Source organism: Macrobrachium nipponense, chromosome 16 (assembly GCF_015104395.2).
Source record: "Macrobrachium nipponense isolate FS-2020 chromosome 16, ASM1510439v2, whole genome shotgun sequence".
NCBI classification, from domain to species: Eukaryota; Metazoa; Arthropoda; class Malacostraca; order Decapoda; family Palaemonidae; genus Macrobrachium; species Macrobrachium nipponense.
The window spans coordinates 60939484-60957412 of NC_087209.1; the positions used below are offsets into that span (position 1 = coordinate 60939484).

Sequence of the window (17929 nt, forward strand, 5' to 3'; positions counted from 1 at the left end):
GGTATACCTCACCCACTTCACTATATGCATTACTGTAGCTTTTTTTTTTTGCAGAGTCCCTTCGGCCCCTAACTGTAACCCCCTTTCATTCCTTTTACTGTACCTCCGTTCATATTCTTTTTGCTCCATCTCAATTGCCACCCTCTCCTAACAGTTGTTTCAACCTTATTTTCAGCGCTGAATGGCCTCATAGGTCCCAGCAGTTGTCCTATAGCCTAAATTGTATGTCCCAATTTTATATTCCAGCTCCGAAGATGAGGAAAGAGGGGAGGAATAAAAGAAATGAGAGAGAAAGGAAGAATAAAGAACGGAGATTAATCCTGAAACAAATCGTGCATCATTATGCAAATCGTTCAGAGGGACTCTATTCATGGGTGAATGATGAATCGTGATAAATGGCTCCGAACTTTGATTGTAAAGGTAAACGAACAATTGTATCACCCCTTCCTCCCCCCAGCATCAGGAACCAGCAAGAACAATGGAGTATGTGGCTGTGTTTTTGTTAACGGTAAAAATACTCCAAAAATAGGGGTGTGGGGGGCGGGGGGGGGGGGGGGGGGGGGGGGGGGGGGGGGGGGGCAAAACAAAAAACAAAAAACCTTTGTTTCAACAGAGGCACAAAGACAGTCATTAGCATAACAATTATGTTGAGCAGAACAACTTTTAGTGTACCTTAAATGAAATGAAAACATTTAGGTGTTTTTTTTCGGTTGAATAAAAAAAATGTAGATGATCACTGTTAAGGTACACCAGTGACGTCATCTGTGGCTCTGTGAATAAGTGCTTGGAAGAGACTAATGTGCTTGGATTCCAGTAAGTGCTTTTGAAGGATGAGTGTCCTCCATCCTTCCACTGACTTTTAATGACTCTTGTTCGGGTTTGGGCTATATCACGGCATTAGATTGCCCTTCTATTTTATTCCCTTTTAGTCATCTTGCATTCAGATATAATTTTTATCTGTTTATTGATTTATTTTTTCCTTTTTTAATAAGTGAGATCTCTCCTTTCTGTATTTCTCTTTACGTCCTCTTCTTCCTAATGAACGCCGTCATATTCTTTGGAAACTTGAATGAATAGGGTTCATCTTCTGAAGTATTATAATAATAATATTAATTAATAATATAATAATTAAAATAATAATAATAATAATAATAAAAATAATAATAATAATAATGAAAAACATCTGGTTACGTCATTTACATGAAAAGTATATTTTCAGAGTTACGATCGGTAACTCTCCCTTTGCAATTACATTATTATTACTTAGAATGAATAGGGTTCATCTTCTGAAGTATTATGATAATACTAATAATAATAATAATAATAATAATGAAAACTTGCTGTTACGTCATTCACATGAAAAGTGTATTTTCAGACTTACGATCGGTAACGCTCCCTTTGCAATTATTATTATTATTATTATTATTATTATTATTATTATTATTATTATTATTATTATTATTATTATTATTCGTTCTAAAGGGTCCTTTTTACACTTTGTATTATTGTGGGCCCTTTAGAACTTTATATATACTCTCGTGATAGAGAGTTTTTTCCCTACTACTATTATTAATTATTATTATTATTATTATTATTATTATTATTATTATTATTATTATTATTATTATTATTATTATTCCATCACTAATACCCCATCCCCATTTGCCTTTTGCAACTCCGGACGGAGAAGCACTTACCGGAATTCATTAAGAGTCCAGCGAAGAAATCATTTTCCAGGGGAGACGATAACGAAGGAAGAATGGTCGGGTCTGGAATTTAAAGTGACAGGAGCAATTAGAAGTTAGATTTATAACCCTGACCCCATAAGGAACTGCCAGGAGGAGGAGGAAGGAAGGAAGGAAGGAAGGAACTTCCAATCGAGTCTTGGTCAGGGGGACGAATTCCTTCGTCTAGTCTTTTTTTTTTTTTTTTTTTTTTTTTTTTTTTTTACATATATTTGTGTATGTATATATGTATATAACATATCTGTGTGTACACATATTTATATATACATAATATATACATATACATATGTATACATATATTGAGTATGTCTGTGTATACAGTACATATACATTTGCGTTCACTGGTGTACTTTAATTTAGTTTTCATTGTAGGCTCTACTCATTTTTTCATTAATTATTATTTTTTTTCTGGGCCTACGTCCGTTGGTATATATTGATCTGGTCCTAATTCATCGGTTAATATTAATCTGTCGTCACTGGAACAAAATTTGCCCTAAGAAAAACATACTGCTGTTAGAAAATACCTCATCCTGGGTCATTTATGTAAGCTATTGACAAACCAGTGGCTTCATTCACTGTATAATCGTGAAGTATATAAGATGGTAATTTTGAAATAGTCTGACAAATACGATTTTCTCATTTGTTATTATATAGTCAAAGATGCTGTGGGCTGGGGACCAGGAACCTCGTCCCGGAAATCATTGCTAGAGAGTCTTGCAACACAAGAATGGGACGTCCAAGACAAGAAACCAAAGGCACCGAGTGAACGAATTAGATAAAACCAAAACACGAATTCTGCGTGGATGAATAAATTTCAAATCGGGGTTTCCATGAGGAGGAATTAAGTCATAATAAGTCTTTAAAAAATAAGAAATAAAATCACAATGCATTTTCCAAATTAATCAGTAAAACCAAAAGATGTTTTCCAGTTCGATAAGTAAAACCAAAATGTAATATCCAAACGAGTCATGAAAAGCCCAAGCATGATTTCTGTCATTTATTTCGGTGGAATTGTTTGCCTTTTTTGCTCAAATACTAACCAATTCGGCTGGTTATTTACAGCACCATGGTATAGTTGCTTACCTTAAAATGATTCCTCCCGTAGGGGGATATTGCTGTCAGTGCATCTCACGCGGTGCACTGTAGTTGTTATTTAAGGATCTTTACAGCGTCCCCTTGGCCCCTGGCTGCAACCCCTTTCATTCCTTTTACTGTACCTCTGCTCACATTCTCTTTCTTCCCTCTTGCTATCCATCCGCTCCCAGTGCTTGCTCTTTGACCTGAATTCTATATTCCATTCCATTCCATAAAATGATTCCTGGGAATATCCAGCGAGTTCCAAGTAACCGTCGACGAAAGGGGAATATTAAGAAATTCCTGCAGCCAGCCACCCGAACCTGGTTTTCGGGGAGTTAAGACGAGAAAATTAAGATTAGGAATATTCAAGGCGCCTCCTCTTACGTAGTCCTGCATCTTCTCTCATGCACCGCTTACTGCATGATTTATGATAATGCATTTTCTCTTTCTTTTAAAAGAAAAAAGAAACTTGTCGTATTTTTTATCGCTGAGAGAATGTTACCCAGGAATTTTCCTTTACGCTTTTTTTTTATGAAATGCTTTCATAATCTTAATGGGTTCCTCCAATTTATGAACAAACATTTTCTCAGAAGAGTTCATGTTTTTTTTTCTTTTTCTTTTTTTTGCCTCTCCGCTCGTCTTATTTTGAGGAAGGAGAGAAAAAAAATATTAAGATTGAAAAAAACCCCACGGAAACTGGAACTTAACGGCAAAGAGAAAAAGTTAATTTTCATTGTTGCATTAATGGAGGCCATCATTGTGACCACCTGAGAGACCGGAAACAATCATTGTCGGAGACAAGAAGCGAACCATCGGACTGTGAGACACAGGGAATGACAAATGACGAAGACATTAGGATGGAGGCGGGGGCGGGGGGATTGACCTTGGGGGAAGGAAGGTGTTTGGGTAGGAGTTAGGAAATGGTTAGGTTAGGCAGGGGTGGTAGTTGGGGTAAGAAGGTAGGCAGGTTGTGGGTGGGGGTATGGGGTAGGTAGGAGTGTTGTTACGGGCGGAGGGTAAGCAGGAGTAAGGAATGAGGACAAGCAGTCGGTCTGTCGGGTATGGGGAGCGGATAGGCAGGGGTGGGGGTAGGAAAAAGGGGAGGGGGGCGGGGTTGAAGCTGCCATTTCTTACGGGAAGTATTTAATGATCTTTCCATTAAGACTAATTATCAGACTGAAGGATTCGAGTCCCCTGCATGTAATTGTCTCTGACGGGAAGGCCGAGGAGTTTGAGTTCGAGAAGGAGGAGGAGGAGTTGGAGGAAGAGCACACTCCTTCTTGAGGAAGGATGACTTCTATATCCTTCTCACTCCCCTCCTCCGAAGCTCCTTGTTCATGATTGCTGCTTCGTGAAAAGGGAAAAGGACACGAATTTTTACTTTTTATTCATTTATTTATTTATTTATTTCTCTCTCTCAACTTAATGCACCGATGTAAGGTTCCATTAGCGTCGCTCAGTCGTAGCAGATATGGATACAAGGACACGCTTCTATAGTCCTCGACTCGACTGCTTTTATGCATGTGAATGCAGTATTGCATTATGCATGCGCATATTTAAGCTGATACGTGCAGACGCTCGTATGGAAATATTAATGCATGTGGTAATAGGGAACACGCTCTGGTGCGTCTATAAATACGAGGCTTACAGCTGTTAGAATGCGTGCGTTAAAATGCATCTGCTTCTAAGTGTTCTTATAGGTTTTTGATAGATGTTTTAATATTGTATCTTGCGAAATTGATTTTCATTTAAGTACACACACAGATATACATACATTTTTTTTACATATATATATATATATATTATTGTATATATTATATATATATATATATATATATATATATATATATATAAATATATATATATGTGTGTGTGTGTGTGTGTGTGTGTGTGCTGTGTGTGTGTGTGTATTATGTTCTGTAACCCACAAATATATATGTATATATATATATATATATATATATATATATATATTGTGTAGAGAGATAATATAGAGTGAAGAGACGAGAGAGAGAGAGAGAGAGGAGAGGGGGAGCGACAAATCTTTATGCTTAGATCTGCCACTGCCATAATGACTTCCACAGGGACATCAGTACTCCAACTTATTTTGTTGAAATTCGTGTACCGAAAAACAAGCAAGACACGAACGTGAAAAAAAAAACAGTTTTTGAAGTGCATAGCGTTGCAAATAACCACTAAAGGGGGGAGAAAAAGAGCGAACGAGGTATTGAGGGTAAAAAAGTATTAGAAGTTTATTAAAAAAAAAATCCATTATTTTGGTTAGCTATGATATGCTCTATCCTCATAAATTATGACGAGGTCGGATGTCAGATTTGAATAAAACGTCGGGAGGATAACAAAATAATGAGGATATTTAAATAATAAGGCATTCAAACAGAGTCGAGAGGGCTGGATGAGGGAAGAGAGAGAGAGAGAGAGAGAGAGAGAGAGAATACAATGTGACCAGAGGGGAGAGCCCAAATGAGGGGTCATTGTACACGAAATTTAAAGACTTTTAGAGTAAACATGTGAGAGGTCTTAACGAGGGAACGCCACGATAGGGGGGCGTTCTCTTTACAACAAAGCAATTTGGATTTTTCCTATTTTTTTTTTTATTTTGATTTTTTTGCCTGTTTCCCTCTTTTAATTTTCGTTTCCGTTCTGTTTTCCTCGTGGTATTTTTCTCTCCGACTCATTGAAGTTCCACTTTTTGCGGGGGTGAATAAGGGTGTTCGGCGGAACAATTCATTAAGTGTTTATTGTGTGTGTGTATTTGAGTAGCCCTGCTGTTGCACTTTAGACGGGTCGGTGATTTTAATGTTCTCTTCCTTTCCTGGGCGCTGGACGTGTGGATATGTGTACGTATGTTTGTGCGTGTGTAGGTGTTGCTTTTCTGCCAAGTTTGTTTCAGCAGCCTTCCTTTTGTGAGGATAAATCCCATTTATTCTGGATTTGTCGAAATGCAATTTGAAACGGGTCGTTGATCTCGGTGTACTTTGCAACGACTGCTTGTTGTGCTACTGAGCATTTCCCTACTGCGAGGTGTTGTTGTTGGAGTAAACATACTTGCAATGAAATGGTAAGCAAAAATTACTTGGATAGCTGCTAATTTAACAGCTGGCTGATCTTTCCCCTTTTAGTTTTCACTTCAGATAAAAATATTCCTAACCACTACCATTCGTTATTTTTAATTTATTATTATTTGTATATGAACTAGCAAAAGTCATGAACTTAGGTAAGCAATCATCCACATTCTTCGTCATTTGGAACGTATGAATTACACTCAGTAATGTCCATTATTATTATTTTTTTTTGGGGGGGGGCTCTATCACAGTCATCGGCTGGGCGGTTTTTACAGTGTGGGGCTCCGGGTTGCATCCTGCCTCCTTAAGAGTCCATCACTTTTCTTATTATGCGCGCTATATCTAGTAGAACACTCTTCTGCATGGGTCCTGGAGCTACTTCAGCATCTAGTTTTTCCAGGTTTCCTTTCAGGGATCTTGAGGTCGTGCCTAGTGTTCCTTTGATTATGGGTACAATTTCCAATGGCATGTCCCATATCCTTCCTATTTCTATTTTCAGATCTTGATACTTAAAAATTTTTTCTTCTTCTTTCTCATCTACTATGGTATCCTATGGTATTGTGACATCAGTGAGTGATACAGTCTTCTTGATTTTGTCAATCAACGTCTCGTCAGGTCTATTGGCACGTTTCACCCTATCTGCTCTGATACCGTAGTCCCAAAGGATCTTTGCCTGTTCGTTTTCTATCACTCCCTCAGGTTGGTGCTCGTACCACTGATTACTGCAAGGTACCTGCTGTTTCTAGCACAGGCTCCAGTGGAGGACTTTTGTTACTGAATCATGCCTCTTTTTGAACTGGTTCTGTACAAATGCCAGACATTCGCTTGCTATGTGGTTTATGGTCTCGTTATTATTATTATTATTATTATTATTATTATTCAGAAGATGAACCCCATTCACGTGGAACAAGCCCACAGTAGACTTTGACTTGAAATTCAAGCTTTCAAAGAATATGGTGTTCACCAGAAGAAAGTAGCAGAGGGTAATAGGACGTACAGAAAGAAGAGATCACTTACTAAAAAATAAATTAACAAATTAATAAATGAATAGATACAAATGTAAGTATATTGTTAAAATACAGGGAGAATTGCACTGGGGTAGTAATGCATTGCATCTTCGCTTGAACTCGAAGCATAAGGCTCTTAATCACTGGAGTTTCAATATCGTCCTATCTGAAAATATACAGTTGATTGTACGTGCGTGCGCGCGCGCATGAGCACGTTTACCTCGACTTTGGACTAAAATCTATTTCAGTGCCTGGAGTTTGAAAGCCTTCATTTCCGAAAACATACAACTGGTATTGTGTTGGTGTGTGTGTGTATTCTGTGTTTTGTGCGTGTGTGTGTGTGTGTATATATGTTTACTCTGCAAAGCGAATGCGAAGGACCCAGCATTCCGCAAGGAATATTTCGCCATTGTTTCCCCTCACAATGGAACCATCAAAGCATGTCCGCCGCTGCCAGCGGTAGTGTAATTCGCGATTCTTTTGCTATCCGACGAGATAGGCTTAATCTGCATTGCCCTCGTGAAGTATACATGAAGATTTAAGGACTGGAGAAGCTGAGGGTTTGGAGTTGCGAGGCTCAAAAGTGTGAGGATTTGGGTACCTAAAGGTTTGCAAGACTGGTAGGGATACAGCTTAATTCAAGACGCGTTACATCTTAGTAGTGTCTAAAAGCAAAAGGTCTGATACATTCGTAGATCACTACTTGTAACAGCCGTTTAGGGGACCATCACCTGGTGCACTGTAGGCATTACTAAATGGTGTTTCCTGTGTCCCTTCGGCCCCTAGCTGCACCCGCTTTTTACCTTTGTTTTTCCCTTCATTCTAGCTTCACTGCTTCGTGCCAGCTGTCCAAATTCTCTGACTGACACTTCTTAGCGCATCTGTGGGGTTTTCACTGCTTTTCACCTTCAACAACTTTTACTTCATCTCATGTATTTGTTGATTCTCTTCGTCTTCCTATTCAACCACCATAGCTCTCACTTTTCACTGTCTCAATCGCTGAATATTCAGGATGAAAGTATCACTTTTCACTGTCTCGATCGCTGAATGGACGAAAATGTCACTTTTCCCTGTCTTAGTCTGAATGGATGAACGTGTCGGTCACTTTTCACTGTCTCAATCACTGAATGCATGAAAGTGTCACTCTTAACTGTCTTAATCACTGAATGGATGAAAGTGTCACTCTTCACTGTCTTAATCACTGAATGCATGAAAGTGTCACTCTTCACTGTCTTAATCACTGAATGGATGAAATGTCACTGTTCACGGTCTCAATCACTGAATGGACGAAAGTGTCACTTCTCACTGTCTTTTAATCACTGAATGATGAAAGTGTCACTCTTCCCTGTCTTAATCACTGAATGGATGAAAGTGTCACTCTTCACTGTCTTAATCACTGAATGGATGAAAGTGTCACTCTTCACTGTCTTAATCACTGAATGGATGAAAGTGTCACTCTTCACTGTCTTAATTACTGAATGGATGAAAGTGTCACTTCCCTTCCCGTCTTAATCACTTAATGGGATGAAAGTGTCACTCTTCACTGTCTTAATCACTGAATGGATGAAAGTGTCACTCTTCACTGTCTTAATCACTGAATGGATGAAAGTGTCACTCTTCACTGTCTTAATCACTGAATGGATGAAAGTGTCACTCTTCACTGTCTTAATCACTGAATGGATGAAAGTGTCACTTTTCACTGTCTTAATCACTGAATGGATGAAAGTGTCACTCTTCACTGTCTTAATCACTGAATGGATGAAAGTGTCACTCTTCACTGTCTTAATCACTGAATGGATGAAAGTGTCACTTTTCACTGTCTTAATCACTGAATGGATGAAAGTGTCACTCTTCACTGTCTTAATCACTGAATGATGAAAGTGTCACTCTTCACTGTCTTAATCACTGAATGATGAAAGTGTCACTCTTCACTGTCTTAATCACTGAATGGATGAAAGTGTCCCAGTTCTTGGCGTCATGCCCTAAATGTCATGATTCATTTGTTCACTTATCACCAAGTGACTGATCTTTCCCTTCATTATTAATGAAATTATTATTTGATACCTGTGTTTATTCATCCAATAAGTTCAATACCATCATTCAAGAGACTCCATTCTTGTGTAAAGATGCTGAGTGTAATGATATAACCTATAGACTAATTATGTATATGCCACGCTACATAGCACACAGGGGAGGTATCATATATATCTGTGAATATCCTTATAATAAGTAAACATCTCCATTCAATAGATACTTTCCCCAAGTTGTACAAATATAGAAAGTCTCATAAATCGACGAAGCATTGAATTATAAGCCAAGTTTCAGGGGAATACTGAGACGTTAGGAATCTGTGAACGGTTATGTAATGTGTAAACCCCGTTACAGAGAATACTGGGAAGCTATCGACTCTGTTGGGAACGATAATATGACGATGGTAATCGGATTGAGCTTCGTATCAGTAGGCGTCTAGCCTTAACGGGCTTCCATTGAGGGTGAAACATCACTTAGGCGCACACTTGAATTGGGAGCAGCCAATTAACGCTTTGACGCTTATCTCAGATTATATTAATTCGCCAGGTAGGTCTACGGTTTAGTGTCTGAAGGTATGTTATTTGTTTTTAATTGTTTATTTCCCGTAGGGGGGTAGTACCGTCAGTGCACCTCGTAGGTTGCACTGTAGGCTAGCTTCAACCCCTTTCATTTCTTTTACTGTGCCTTCATTCATATTATCTTTCTCCTATCTTGCTAGCTACCCTCTCCTAACAATTATTTCATAGTGCAACTGCGAGGTTTTCCACCTGTTACACTTTTGAAACCTATCTATTCTTAATTTCCTTTCCAGTGTTGAATGATCTCATAGGTCTCAGAGCTTGGCCTTTGGCCTAAAGTTACCCTAAACTCTATATTCCATTCCATTCCTCATTGATTCATTTGGGCGTTCGGTCATTGGTCTAAAATATTAGTATGATAGAGCCATTTTCATCTAGTTATACTGCCTTACGTCGATTATTTATTATTAAACCCGTATCAGAGAGAGAGAGAGAGAAACGATGTGTTACCACTGTAAGTCTATAAATAAAACGTTTCATGACAAGTTATAAGACGGAAATTACGATAATATATTTCAGTCGATTGGCGACTCAGACCTACCATAAGAAACCAGATACTTGAGTTTTCAGGTTACGGAGTATTGACACAACTTCCACGTAGGTGCTTAGCAGGGGAATGGAAACATATTAAGAAAAAATAATGATCGGTAGCCTTGTAAAGTAGCAATTCATGTTTATTCTATTCGGTTTACGCAAGTTTGAAATGCTCTGGGATTGTGTTAGTGATCCCTTCCTATTAATGCATATACTAATGATTTTTTAAACAAAATCGACAACGTTATTAGAATTAGGTAGATACTTAAGTTACGTTGAACTTAAGACACTTCACGAAGTCGTTAAGAAAATAACATGATTTTTTTACCTTGGTGAAAGTTAGATGGTCAAAAGCGAAAGGTCAAGTAAAAGTATATATATATATATATATATATATATATAATATATATATATATAATATATATATATATCGATATGAACCACCTTATGGATTAAAGGATTAATAAAAGTTCTTGTTCCTAAAAAAAGAAGAAGAAGAAAGAAGAAGAATCATAACATCAACAAACGAACAAGATAGGCAAACTGCGCCAAGTGCGACGTTGTAAAGACAATGCCTCGAACCATGACCATTGTGCTGACATAACACCCTGTTCCATTTTCGTTGAAAGTGTTCGGTGATCGCGAAAATGTGTCTTAAGATTGCTGAATTACCGGAATGTTTATTCACACAACAAAATAAACAAGAACGTGTATTTATGGAGTCAGTGGTACGTGAGAAACCTATCAGCCTACTATGAGATTCAGGGCCTCTGTAACACGGTTTTTTCGCAATAACTTTTTATCTATGCATTTCATAAATACAACGCTTATTCAGAATACATATTTTATCCACACATAAATTTTTACTGTATTCTGCATTAAGTAGGTTGAATAAATTTGGTACTTATAATGTAAAAGTGACTTTTTTTGAAGACGGGCCAACTTACTCAGAGAAAAGGTTTTGAACGCACTCGTTACGTAACTTATGACAGCATTTCTCCCACTCTTCTCGATGGATGATTGGCTATACGTAACGAAGGCTAAACCTCAGGCAAACAATGACATACAAATTTAAATACAAGCAAAGCAGTACACCTTTATGAACTCTGGAACCTCTCCACTGATAATTGTCATAATGAACAGACCAACAAATATGTTAATAAATACAAAAACACTTCGATTATTAGTCTAACTCCCAAAATAAGTTTCCTAAGAAATTACAGTCTACTTTATAGGTCACAATCAGATTGACAAGATGTAGGGAATAGTTGGTAATTATCAAAAACATAGTAGACAAGCTTGATTTGATAACTGTTATATCCAATGTCAAGCAATTTTTATTTATTGGCTATCTACTTATTTACTGAAAAAAAAAAAAAAAAATAGCCGGTGCCGTATATTGGCTTTAAACCTTCACCAATAATTATCGTCAGAATGATGACTTCATGAGGCCCCACCCACTTTCACCTCGTTATAATTCAGGATAACACTGAAGGCTACCATGGGCATTGTTGGATTAGAAAATTTAACTTCTGGCTATAAAAACTAATTTCTCGTGTAGTTGTAAGAAGTGCAAAATGATCCTCAAGGATCCCAGCAGTTGGCCTAAACGTTTAATTCATGTATATTACTGCTATACTGTTGCAGCACTACTGCTACAGTAGTATTACTACGCTAGCACTGATAACCCACCCACAACATCTCATGGATCGTTCCAGCCAATTCATAAAGTCTTTGGGTTTCAGAGCCGATGGATTTTCTGTCTGGTGGATGGGCGGGGCAACATTTCGTCAAAAGGTGTTTGTTTACCTTGCTTACGTAATGAATGTTTTTCGACTCTTGGCTCGTAATCATTGGCCATGGCGTCAGCTAGATCATTTTTACTCTATAAAAATTAAAACTATCGGGTTTAGGTTATTGATAATGCTGATAAAATTTGTGTGTAGTTGTAAAATATACATGTGTCAACTTTCAGCTACATCCGATGCTTTGACAAGGAGCAAAGTCCAAAAAAACCATGTTACAGAGACCCTGAATCTCATAGTAGCTATCATGTAAAGTACTAAGACTACTGGAAGTCAGGTTAGTCTTAGCTGTAGCCTATGTAGATACCATAACAGGAAGATATGCAAGAAAAGTTTTTATTTTTACTGTGGAATAGGAATATTTAATGAATTAATAAGGTTTATATAATTTAATCGTTTTAGAAAAGGCAGAAGTAGGACTTTCCTTAGGCCTATGCAGTCTCAGGAGCTTGTCAGGTGGACCTAGGCCTAGTGGATTGTAATTTAATCCTGCACCCCTAATGCCTGATATAGCCCAGCATAGTGTCTCTCCCTATACAAACTGGAGAGATATTTTCCGCACTTACCTCGTCCTAAGGGAACTAGGTATGCCCAAACCTAACCTAACCTAGGGCATAGCTTTATAAAAAAAAAAAAAAAAAAAAAAAATTCTACTTGATCAGGGACCCGTATGAGTCACTTACCGAGACCTAGTGTGAAGAGCAAAAATCTCCACATTATGTAGGCAAACTCTCACTAATACTTTACCTTGTGCATTGGCATTGAGTCCACTGCTGAGATAGTAATGTAATAGAATTTTTTTTTACTAATACTGTGCTGTAACCACAGTATTTGGTGTGTTCCTACCTTCGTGGACTTGAATGTACAAATCATATTGGAGTATATGCGTATGAAGTCACAAAAGTGACCTGTGACATGGGCAGTGGTCATTTAGAATATTAACAAGTTTGGTTTTAGAACTTTTAAAATTTTTTTAGTTTTCAGTTCTGAGAGTCTTTGCATTTCTCTCTTTAAGGTTGATTAAATGTTAGTTACTGCTGAAAACGCACAAGAAACTGGTAGAGAAATAGTAGAAAAAAATTATATAGCCTGTGTGCGTAATCAAGAATTAAAACAAAAAAAGTTACAAATCATGAAAATGTGGCAGTGGTGATGACTGTGCATTATACCCTAACCCAACCTAGAACATTAGGAGCTACATATGAAGGTCTTAGCCTTCTTTTCCCCATCCCCAACTTTTGCAAAGTAATGTGATGTGGTACATATATCATAACCTAATTTAACTTAATCTAGGACACCCGAATCTACCTGGCCAGAATCTATTTCCTCACTTTGACTGTAACCCCTATAACTTATGAGAAAATATATACATATAAAATAAAGAAAAATTGTTTGAAATGTATGGGGTTGTACCCGAGCCTATCCCTTCCCTACCTAACCTAATCTGTTTTAAGGGTTACAGGTCCAACCACACCAGGGCCCGTTTGACCTCTCGCTATTATTCACCCTATGCTTTTTGTTTATCATAGTCAAGAAAGGATGTTTTCTTACATTGCGAGTTGGAAAGGCCTTTCTTGACTATTATTTAACATTTGAAATTGTAGCTCCTATGTAGGTGAAAATTTCTTAAAGTATAGTTTTCAAGTTCAGTAGAGGTTACAGTCATATTAGGGGATATGCATTTAAGCAAATATAAACTATTAACAAATCAATAACAGTATAATGCTGAATGGCAAGGAGGAGATCTCAAAAGAAGTTAAAACATGTGATATAAATCTCTACATACATGAAAACCTTGATGAAAAAAACAAAACTGTAGGTAACAGAAACTGAATATGAACTCTTTGCACCACAGAGTTCCAACCTAACCTTATGAGGGTAGACAAAGAACTACAAAAGAACAAAGAGTATTATAAAGGCTCTTTCTACATCAACCTTTAAATGTCTTGCATATTAATGACAAGCCATTCACTTTCCTCATGGAAAAAATTTGTCTTGGTATTACTTAATGCATAAATATTTGTCATGGCAATTTATTATATCCGCTATGATTTGACTTCTCATCATTGCGGTCTGATTGTTTTTTCTGTTGCTGTATAAACGACCAGATTTTTTTTCTATTTCCCATGCTGCACCCTTTTAACAATGTAGGGGACTAACAATTGCAATCGCATGGTTTTATTTAGATATCAGGACTAAAAGGGTGCCAATGCTTGGTTAATTTACCTCTTGCCAAACACCTTTTTGGACTGCTTATCTTATTGTTGTTATGTTTTTTACAATTAAGCTGGTGTTTTTATATCTTATAACCATTCACATACAGGGGATCAGACTGAGGATCTGGGTTTTGTTTGGTGATGAAAAAATGATGCCGTTAAATCAGTCATCAACGTAAGTTGGAAAAATAGAAGAAAGGGGTGAAAAGGGCAAATAATATGGATTCATTGTAACCTTATGGTAGCCCTGCTGTAACCTAACCTAACCATGGGTGGGCAGTGTCCACCGGAGCAGAATGCTTTATTCCTCCACTTGTTAACCTTAGGCAAAACATCTTAACCTAACCTAACCGAGGATGCATCAACCTTAAGCAAAACATCTTAACCTAACCTAACCTAGGATGCAGCATTCAGTCTGATACACATCTTCCCCCCTCATCCCCTTCCTGACATTGATTGATCACCTTTAGTTTGGGAGGATGAGCTTGAAAACCTGTCTCTACTAGCGGATATTCTTGTATTATTGGAAGGTTTGTGTAGATGGAATATAGATGTCATTGAATAGAAAATACTCCAGTCTCTATTATCTCTTGTAACGATATGAAGGGATATATATTGGCAACAATGTTAGTAGACTGATATTGGTGAGGAGATATATGTAAAGAAATGAGTTGTTTCAGAAGAATTTCATATGACAGTATACTTTTCTCAATCCCATTATCCACCATGTTCCTAGCTACTCTGGCACATCATGTATTAGGCATCCAACATATAACTAAATAGATCTGACGTAAGCATATGTCTTATTTTACCAGGGAAGCTGCCTTGCATAAACATCTGTCATGAAAGGTTTTTATTTATCTACAAATTCAGTGCATTTATTTAGGCCTTGCCCACAGACACCACTGTGAATATAATTCGTCCTATTCTCACCTCCCCTATATGATTATTACTTTCTAATTTGGGTTAATTATAAGAATTGAAGCCAACCCTTCATGGCCTACCCTAACTCAGCTTAACCTATCAAGTAAGGGATTATTGGGAATATTATTATGTACCGACAATGCCAGGTATTAATTGGTTGACACCCAACCAATTGTTGACCAGAGGCAATATTGCTTACAAGTTTGATGACCTAAGATGTAAATTAAGTAATGGTAACGCACATTTGTTTTAAGCAAAATACTATTTCAATTTTAACATTATATTGAACCTGCGATTAGTCTAGTGTTCAATTTCTTGATTATCTTGCCCTTTGTGATCCTGAATGTTATAAAATTCTGTAATCAAATTCCACCAGGAGTAGTCGATCCAGTATTACTATTCAAGAAGCTTTTTTTATCTTGAACGCAAATACGAGATCCACCCCCCTTCGCAGTTTAAAAGGACACCAATACGAGATCACATCTTCAAATCGTAAATCAGTAATGCCTCTCTCTTTCCAGAAAGGCTCTTTCATCCAGTGAAACGTTTCTCATTATTTTCTATTTTTGTATCGCCTTATCTCGTACCATTGGGTAAGTTAACGAGAATTCTGTGCGGCATAAATCCTTTAAGGACTGCGGTAAAGGTCGGTTGATGAATAGCATTGCTAATACAAAGCACGTTACATGGTAGCTGTCGGATTCCCGAGGGCACATGCATAATTTGCCATACGCTTTGGAGCGTGGGTTTTGGATTAACAGTGTAAAAGCATCGTTTCAAATAACGGAAGACGGAAAATACTATACTTAGTTTCTTGTTAGGATCAGTTAGGCTGGAAGGACACTCGGTGAATTGTAAAAAACGTTAATTTCTTATTTTCCGTGTATAGTGTTAGGCATACTTGGAAATAACTTTGTAAATTCGTAGTTGTAAACATGGATATGTGCATGAATGAGTTTAATGCTTCAGCTGTATTGTATTCTTGTAAACACATAATGACAAAAGGTGTAAAGGGAATTATGTAAACCAACAAACATACGTCAGAAATTCGTAAAGTAACTAAGTCTACATGCATAACCAGGCCCATTTCACGGGCAGAACCAGCTCCGTTTCAGGGAATCCCTTCTCACCCCCACCCCCTTCGGAGTGGGGCAGGTAGGATGAAACCTCATCATAAACCATCTTAGGGGTCCCCACCATAACCCTGCCAAGTTTCATGCTCATCAGACCAGCCGTTTGGCCGTGATTGAATGATTGAATGACAAACGGACGGACAGACATAATGTCCATTATAGTAAGATTTTGATTACATTTTTCTCAAATCTTCTTTTATTACTATTATATTACTGTAGGCGTTACTTAAGGTTCTTTGAAGCATCTGCTCGGCCCCTAGCTGCAATCCCTTTCATTCCATTTACTGCACCTCCATTCATATTTTCATTCATCCGTCTTACTTTCCACCCCCTCCTAACAATTTTCTCAGAGTGCAACCGGTTTGAGGTTTTCCTCCTGTAACAGGTTTCAAACCCTTTTTACTGTCAGTTTCTCTTTCAGCGGCGAATGACCTCATAGGTTCCAGCGCTTGGCCTTTTGCCTAAATTTTATAATCAGTTGTTATTATTATTATTATTATTATTATTATTATTATTATTATTATTATTATTATTATTATTTTTCCTCAGGAACAAAAGAGGGTGAGGCAGAGAATTACCTCTTGCGAGGGAAAGTACCTCATTATTATTATTATTATTGAAAAAGAAACCCACAAATTCAATTTGTAACTTGTTTACTTCTAAGTATTTACATTTAGTTTTACTCCACACTAAATGTAAATACTTAGAAGTAAACAAGTTACAAATTGAATTTGTGGGTTTCTTTTTCAATCTTCAGAAGAAAACTGAAAGAAGTTTTTGTTTGGTTCATTATTATTATTATTATTATTATTATTATTATTATTATTATTATTATTATTATTATTATTATTATTATTATTCACTGGATTAATAAGTTTATACCCTCAGGTACATAACGAGTGAGAAAGTATGACAGCTAGATTTAACAGCAGTCACCTGGAGGGAGATGTGGTAAGCTTTACCCGTGCTCTTTGGTTCTCAAAATTAGAAACAATATTAGCTAGGAATAATATCAGTACAGAATCAAGTATTCAGCTTTGATCGAAATTGACAGTTTGTGTTCAAATCCATGATTGCATTGAATTTATAACACTATTTTTGTTGTAATTATTATTGCTCATAGTTGTAATAATAAACAATGAAATGTTTTATTATTATTATTATTATTATTATTATTATTATTATATTATTATTATTATTATTATTATTAAAGTATGTATTGGATTTAGATATTTTTTATTTTTCACCATCTTAGTTGTGATAGTAAACAATGAAATTTTATATTATTATTATTATTATTATTATTATTATTATTATTATTATTATTATTATTATAAGTTACATACTTGAATTACGTTTTTTTCTGTCTTTCAGATTCTCTATCTCCCCAAGGTAAGTAATAGCGAACTGCACCCTGTACTCTGAGCCTAATGTTGCATATGTATTTGTATGTATTTTCTTAACGGTTTATTATATTTATATATATTCGTAGACTATGTGTACATATAATATTGTATGTTTCTCAAACGGTTTTTATTAGTATTTTTATTATCTTATACTGTTTTCGTATTTGCGGTTTTGTCAGTGAAATTATCACTGATGGTTATGTATATTTTTTAACTGCTTTACTATTTTTTATTGCGACAATTTCGAGTGCAGTCAGTGTCAGTTGAAACGGGTTTCAGTTTTTCCATAGATGACTCGTCAGTGACCATTGTTGTTGTGACGAGTATGAGGCAGAATTATCGGGATCGTTAATGGTGATATAGTACTATAGTAGATTCACATCACCTGTG

General features: G+C 36.7%; 1 protein-coding gene across 1 annotated transcript in view; it reads left to right on the forward strand.

Annotated features, from left to right (window-relative positions):
• LOC135195449 (trypsin-1-like) overlaps positions 1–17631 on the forward strand; it is a 277572-nt gene extending 259941 nt beyond the window's left edge. Inside the window, exons 5-6 of the transcript XR_010310127.1 lie at positions 17022–17084; positions 17508–17631. The gene's annotated coding sequence lies outside the window, so the exon portion shown is untranslated. The remainder of the gene's footprint in view (positions 1–17021; positions 17085–17507) is intronic.
• The last annotated feature ends 298 nt before the right edge of the window (positions 17632–17929 follow it).